General features: G+C 50.1%; 1 pseudogene; it reads right to left on the bottom strand.

Moving 5' to 3' along the window:
• Nucleotides 1-1,582: 1,582 nt before the first annotated feature.
• LOC145354093 (zona pellucida sperm-binding protein 4-like) lies at nt 1,583-2,881 on the bottom strand (annotated as a pseudogene).
• Nucleotides 2,882-7,906: the final 5,025 nt, after the last annotated feature.

The following is a 7,906-nucleotide window of genomic DNA, read 5'->3' as shown; positions in this document are numbered from 1 at the left end:
CTGTCCCTCACTACCTTGGAATCTAAAATGTCAGTGTCCCACTGGAGTCATATTGGAAGCGTAGGGGAACCCAAAGGGCGGCACAGTAGCACAGTGGTTAGCACTGCTGCTTCACAGCTCCAGGGTCCTGGGTTTGATTCCCGGCTTGGGTCACTGTCTGCGTGGAGTTTGCACATTCTCCTCGTGTCTGCGTGGGTTTCCTCCGGGTACTCCGGTTTACATAAAAACATAAGAAATAGGAGCAGGAGTAGGCCATCTAGCCCTTCGAGCCTGCCCCGCCATTCAATAAGATCATGGCTGATCTGTCGTGGCTCAGTTCCACATTCCCGCCCCCTCCCCATAACCCTTAATGTGCGGGTTAGGTTGATTGGCCATGCTAAGAAATTGCCCCTTAGTGTCCAGGGATTAGTGGGTATAATATATAGGGATATGGGGGTAGGGCCTGAGTGGGATTGTGTTTGCTGCAGACTCGATGGGCCAAAGGGCCTCTTTCTGCACTGTAGGGTTCTATGAAAGATTCAAAATGTTATGTAAAAAGATAAGAATTGAGTAACTACAAGTTCTTCATTTCGAGAAAACATGTCTCATATTTTTATTAACAAGTTGACAAAATGTAGGACCAGTAGATTTCATCCCACAGAGCCATTCTGCACTTTTGAAGATTCAGCAGAATCTGACACATGAACAGTCTGATGAAACCCTGTAAAGTGTCACTTCATGGTGTGATGTGTGAATTTACCCAATAGAGTCAAAGGGCAAATCCCCTTTGTGTGATACTTGATACATTTTTATCACCAAACGCAGTCTGGCACTTTGCTAAAACTGTGATGTTGTGATAATAAAGGTCACAAATCGCAACTAGTTTTATTCAAATCCTTCCCACTTATTCCTTTATGTGTGTTAGTCACGCCTTCTTTTGCATCAATAACCTATTAAAAAAAAATAAACATGACTTCCTTGAATAAAGAAAAGCCTCCACACTTCTTAACAAAATGCTTTTCCCAGCCAATTGGAATCTATGTTGTGGAGCAGTTTATATTTCTCTTTGGCTCTGATGCAGACTTTGATAACCTTTTCAGTATGCTGTGTTCAAAGGTAGAAATGATCGATGGATAAAGGAGGCAGCAAAGAGAAAGTTAATGTAGGTGTATTTTATTTTAGTTTGGTCTTTGATTACTTAGCAGGGTACTTAGTGCACAGCCACACCTGGAAGGAAATGATCATGTTGCAATACTTTTCCTGCAGTTGATTACTGTACCTCCCACTCTAACCCTCTAACTTCCCCCAAGTAAACGCAACCAGTCAGAACACAGAAAAAGAAAGTGTTGGAAACATTTAGTCAGCATTTGTGTAGAAAGTAGACAAGTAACCTTTAATTCCTCTTCTACACTGGAAAAAATTACAGAGGTACAGGTTCTGAAAGACATGAGAGAAAAATGTAATTTGTCTATAATTTCTCTCCGGCTGAGATGTAAGTATTTTACCTGCACATTAACTGGCCCATTTGCTCCACAGGTGCTGACTGACCTGTTAATTTAAAAAATATATTTTTTTTGTATGTTCATCTCAGGTTTATTTTTGTTCAGGGTCTACACTGTTCAATTTCACTGCATTGAGAAGCAACAGCTTTTGGTCTCTTCATGTACACTGTAGCCATCACCGCCAGCAGGCACAGGGACACCATCATGAAGCCAATGGCTACTCCTCGCAGAAGCCAACGAGGAGATTCAGCAGCACCACTTGCTTCATGCTGTTTCTTTGATTGAAGACCCTCATCTTCCAGAATGATGGGGCGAGGAGCACTCACTAATGTTCCCTCATGGTCATGGGTACTCCTGCGTCTCTTTGGGCTACATTTGGGTGCACAGTCATCCTGAGCAGAGGATGAGCAGACCCCAGCACTGCAATGCAGGTAAACCTGTCCAGTGAGAGGCTGCTCCAACTCTCTGTCCAAGAAAACAAACATTTTCAGTTCAAACCGCTTGTGATAGGCTGGGAACTTCAGGCCAGAAAACATGACTGGATGTAGGACAGTCTGATAGTCATCACCCTCGTATGGACACCCATCCAGCAGCAGACTCCATTCACCTCATGGTTTGGGACTGGGACAGGAGGTGCCCAGCAGTCATGCAGCCTCAGGTCAATCGTTGGGTCAGTGCCACCCAGGACACGAACCTCGACAAACACTGCCTCCTGTAGGATTCTCCAAATGGGGTAGTCACTGTCCACATACCATGATATGTAATCACCACCTTTTGCTATTCGCAGTTCCAGTTTCAAAATCCCATCTTCAGAAGCAGGAGGTGGTGAAGAAACTGTGTAAACTGACGTTGATCTGTAAGCCAGTCTCTCGCCTCCCTGTGTACTTGCACTGGACGTGCAGGCCAAAGGCGCTGTCCCGAGTTATTGAGCCCAGCTTCCCAGTCTGAATCATCCTCTTGTCTGTTTCACAGACTAAGGTTCCATCTTCCTCCTGCTTGCTGGAGCCACAAGAGGTGACTGGAAAGTGGAAGGTCACAAGTTGGCCAGTGGTTAATTTAGGCTTGCACTCAGCCTCTTGTCCATTTTTCACATACAGAGATGATAGGTTGAGGGCAGGACTGGTCAGGTTTTTGGAGATCACAATGATGAAATGACCATCATCTGTGCACACTGGGCTCTTTCTCAGACTGTAAAAACAGCAATGGGGGCTGGAGCTCCGGGGCTCAAAGCAGCAACCCTGGCGGATACACTCAGCGCTGCTGATCCCGGAGTGACTGCACTCAAATCTCCGGTCTGCCTCTAGGACACAAGCACCTTCACTCCCCAGGTGTAGCGGCTGGCCCGAGAGTGAGGAGGTGGCCAGGAAGCAGAGAACCCAGGAAAGCAGCCAACGTCCCATTCTGGCAAATGAATCAGAACTGACCTGTTAAATGTTTATAACATTTTCTATTTCAGATTGCCATCGTTTTGCTTATGGATGGCACACTGGCACATTGTTAGTATTACTACCTCAGGGACCTGGGTTCAATTCCAGCCTTGGATGGCTGTCTGTGTGAAGCTTGCACATTCTTCCCGCGTCTGCATAGGTTTCCTCCGGTGCTCCAGTTTCCTCCCACTATCCAAAGTTGTGCAAGTTCAGTGAATTGGCCATGTTAAATTGCCCTTTAATGTCACAAGATATGAAGGTTATGTGGATTAACCATGGTAAATGCACAGGGGCATGGGAACAGGGCAGGGTGAGGGCCTGGGTAATTACAATTAATTAATTAAGTAATCTTTCGGAAACTCAGTGTAGACTTGATGAGCCAAGTGACCTCTTTCTGCCCTGTAGGGATTCTGTGGTTCTAAACAGACTCCTTATTGTATTTATTTAGCACCTTTCAATGGGATTAAACATTCTGTACTGCTTTACTGGAACATTACAAAACAAAATCTGAACGTAGCCATATGAGGCGATATTAGGGCAGATGGCATAAAGTTTGATCAAAGAGGTAGTTTTTTTAAGAATTGCCTTAAAGAAGAAAAGAGAAAGAGAGAGGCAGATAGATTTACAGGAGCAATTTCTGAGTGAAAGCAAAAGGCATGGCTGGCAATGATGACCAATTAAACTCGAGGACATGCTTGAGGTCAGAATTGGATGAGCAAGATATTGACTTATCATGGATTCTGAAGCCTCCTCCATTGATGCTGCTGCATGTTTCAGTCACAATAGTAACTGTCCACTCGGCGCTCTGACAGGCTTGCTGCTCTTTTGGGTAGGACCAGGTCCCTTAAAGGGACAGGAGCCACAACTGCAGGCAGTTAATTTCCTACTGCACAAAAATGGGGTCAAGTCTTGGGAAACCAGCTGAGTGGGGGTTGTTGGGGCTGGAGGGATTGTTGGTCAGGGTTTTCTGAGGAAATTCAGAGGGGGAAAAGTTCCACTCAGCTGGTTTTGGAAGCACTGATCAGGCGATTAACCACCTGTTGTGATGGCTCCTGTCCCTTGTAGGGAGCTGGCCCTCCCCCCAAGACCTGTTGGCCTTTCAACACGAGGGTAGGAACAATCACTGTCACAGAACCAGGTGGGAGCATCAATGGAGAGGTTTCGGAATTCAGATAAGTCAGGTGAAGCTCTTTGGGATCAGTCAGGTAAGCCCTGAAGGAAGGGCTGGTTTCTAAGGGTGTGGGGCAACTGCTGAGGGGGTGGCCCACCCATGGATCAGAACATCTGCACCTCTCATCCCCAAGCCAATAAGGTGACTGCCAGGGAAACCTGGCAGGCTCACCCAGTAGCGAAGGGTCTCCTTACTACTGCTAGTAAAATGGCCTCAGTTGGCCTCAGGGCGAGAGGGTTGTCTGCCTCCCTATCGTCTACCTGGGCTTTCAACCCACTTCCCTAACACTGCCTCCCAGCAGGCTCCCTGAAGCCACATAACTTCCCAATCATTTTGTTATTTTTGCATCTTTATGCATAGGACACTTTCACCCTCAAAGAATATGTATTATTCACTGTCCTTAACTGTCTATCTCAGCCTTAAATATAATCTAATGACAGAGTGTTGCAATCTGCAATCTTTTCATTAAAAGATAACAGGGGCTTTGCTGCCCCCAAAATTCTGTGTCATATTTGCATAAAAACTGGAGTAAATCGCACTGGTTTATTCAGTGGGGTTTTAAAAATGGATCTGCCACACTTTGGGCACTGCAGAGGGCACTAGCATGAATCCAGGGGCAGGACCTATTCCTGCTGAAGGGGCTAAAATCAGTGAGCTGGATGGACCCTGTGAACACGCACATCTCTGGGAGATAGCTAAACATGTCCTCCCAGCACTGACGTCGCTGGCTTCTTACACCCCCCTCCCCCGACAGCATGCACACCAATGGCATCTCACTCCCTCACGGACATTGCTGTCCTCATCACTGACCTTTCACTTCCCCCATGGAAATTAGTGGCCTCTCATTTCCTTCTCCCCTACAAGAACATCACTGGTTCCTCCGGCCTCCCCACAGTCTCCCCATGCACCACTGATCCGGACGTCACTGGCCTCCCCATCCCCCTCTGACCCAGACCTCACTGGCCTCCCCATCCCCCGCTGATCTGGATATCGCTGGCCTCCCCGTGCTCCACTGATCCGGACATCGTGGCCTTCCCATCCCCCCTCTGACCCAAACATTGCTGGCCTCCCCTTGCACCACTGACCTAGACATCCCCCACTGACCTAGACCTCACTGGTCTCCCCATGCTCCACTGACCTGGACATCGTAGCCTCCCCAGCCCCGCTGACCCAGACATCGCTGGCCTCCTGGCCTCCTCATTCTCACCACCCCCCCATCCCCACTTTCTACACACACAGCCCTGTGCTGCCATTCACACCCCCTGCCTGCGAGCATTCCCCTCATTGAGTGAGAGCCTTGAGTATTACATTCCCTCCCCCTTCCCACCCCGACACAGTACCTTGTTGAATTCACCCAATCAGCAGCTTTGGAGATGGCTCATCCTCTATTGAAAACCAGGTTGCATATCTATTATCCATGATGATATTTACCCGCTGGGCCCACGACTGGCCCAAACTGACTGCACTTGGACTCCCTGAAGCCAGAACTGTATATGAGCTGCAGTTATGGATGCACAGGCAGTCACACAGGGAGATGGCCCCCAAGAAAAGTGGTCCCAAATAATCTGAGAGTGAGCAGGCCTGCCTGCTGGATGCAGTGGAGGAGAGGTGCCAGTTGCTGTACCCCACTGAGGGCCATTGCCACGGGGTCACGTAACAAGCGCTTTATGGGAGGCAGATGCAGCTGCTGTGAATGGCAGGACCCTGACCACTTGGTCCAGAGAACAGTATCGTAAGAAAATAAATGACCTTCTTCAGGCCGTGAGGGTGAGTGTGCATCCCACTTGTACATGTGCTGTGCTTACAATGTCAAACCATCCATCCCTAGACACCTCAAGGGCAGCCACCACCTCAAGCCTACACCCCCACCCCCAGGTTGCCTCCAGCACTTGTGGCACCTCCTTAATCAGCACCCCCCCAGTGGGGAGACATTTCCCCGAAGTGACCAACACGAGCTCCCTAACCTTGACACACATTGCACCCCATGCCCTTCCGTACATCATGCGGTCAATCGCCCTTATGTCCCCACAGGAGAAAGATGTGCATAACTGCATGAGAGGGAGAAGACTGGTGGGGTGTTCCTGAGCTGCAGTTGTTGACTGTCTGAGCGGCGTGCCCTGAAGCTGGCGGGGGGGGGGGACGCACCTAGAATGGTCACCAATAGCCAGGTCGGCGTCTGGCATGCAAATCAGCATCAGCTCCTCTTTCTCCTCTTCCAGCTGATCTCCCCAATGCTGTGTGATGTGCAGAATGCAGCAGACCATGTTAATGCACGAGGCACATTCAGGGTCTTATTGCAAAGTACCCCCTCCCCAGAGCAGACCAGGCGGTGGAATCTCAGCTGGCCTATGCAATGCTCCACTATGGACGGGGTGGCTGCATGGGCCACATTGTAGCGGGTCTCCATCTCGGTCTGGGGCCTCCGTGCAGGCGTCATCAGCCATGATCTCAGCGGGTAGCCCTTGTCTCCCACAAGCCATCCGGGCAGCCCGGGTTGGTCCAAAGAGCCCAGGGATGTCCAACCGCCTCAGCACACAGTGTCATGGACACTCCCTTGGTGGTGTGCACAGGAGGATGCGGACCATCCTCCTTCTCCTGGCCACCCTTTCGGGAGGCTGCTCTCCCGCCTCAGGGACATCAGCGGCAGCCTCCAGCCCTCCCTCCTGAGGGCCTGCCACTGGCTGCTCTCAGAGCAGCCTACCTACACCCTCCACCTCCTGAGCCACTGCCTCCTCTTCAGCCAGCACCATGTTGGCCAGCTCTAGATCACCAAAACTGAGATCCATTCCGCACAGTTGGGGTTAGAGAGAGAGAGATTGAGAGGTACACGTCATTGCTTGAAACTTCAGCACCACCCCTTCCACCCCCCCTTCCCCACCTCCCCCCAACCTCTCCACACCCGCTCAAACCCTCACTGGCACCAGTACCTCCACTTGTGGATGCTGGCAACACAGCACGATCTAGGATGCCATGCGCCACCCAATTAGGTTGCCAGGCATTGGTAGTGTTAATACAGCAAGCAGGGGAAGCATGCAGGTTGGTGCGCGGGCGTGGTCATTGCGCTCCCTTGAGCCATTGCCACCAGTGTAGCTACAGCATTCCCTTCCGGGCACGTGTCGGAGGCCAGTGACATGGAGCAGGGACAGACTGCTAATTATCACAAACTGGGTTACCATTCACTGCACGGTACATGCAGTGTGAGTGTCAATGTTAAACAGAGCACTCCTGCTTGGAGCACCAGCTGCCTGGACTCAAGAGCCCTCAAGCAGCACGTGGTGCACTCCCCCCCGCACAACTCCACTAAAACTCCAGCAGTCAGTCACCACATCCCACAGCCAGAAAATGGAACAGCCCAATGGCTGCAGACAACAGAATCACCAGCACTCAGTAAAGGAGCACACCCCACCCCACCCCATTGAAATCAAATGGGCCTCTCTGGGCCTGGGCATTTCCAGCTCTCCAGGAACTTTCCCACAGAAAGTTTCCAGACCGTGCCTCCAATCTCCCTTGCAGTCCAAGGGCTGCAATCGCATAAAACTTACATCCTTACTCCTGTTCAACACTGCCACATCAGGTCCCAACTTTCGTAAAGCAGTTGTAAATTCTGCCAGCTTGGTGTCACACCGGAGAGGGGGGAGATGCTAGTGGGGGGTGGAGATTCAAGTTGCGCTAAGGTATGTTCATGAATGCAAATTGCCATTACACTGATAATTAGCGTGGACCCGTTGATGTGAAAAAAATTAGGCGCAGAGACAAGGCCGCCCAGCGCGAATCCTGTGACTCGGCTGCTGGTGATCTGGATGGGAAAATCATCCCCAACATTTTCC

Source organism: Carcharhinus amblyrhynchos, chromosome 16 (genome assembly GCF_965287045.1).
Source record: "Carcharhinus amblyrhynchos chromosome 16, sCarAmb.v2.hapA, whole genome shotgun sequence".
Lineage (NCBI taxonomy): Eukaryota > Metazoa > Chordata > Chondrichthyes > Carcharhiniformes > Carcharhinidae > Carcharhinus > Carcharhinus amblyrhynchos.
Note: the sequence above shows the minus strand (reverse complement) of the source record. Positions and strands in the feature narration are given on the sequence as shown.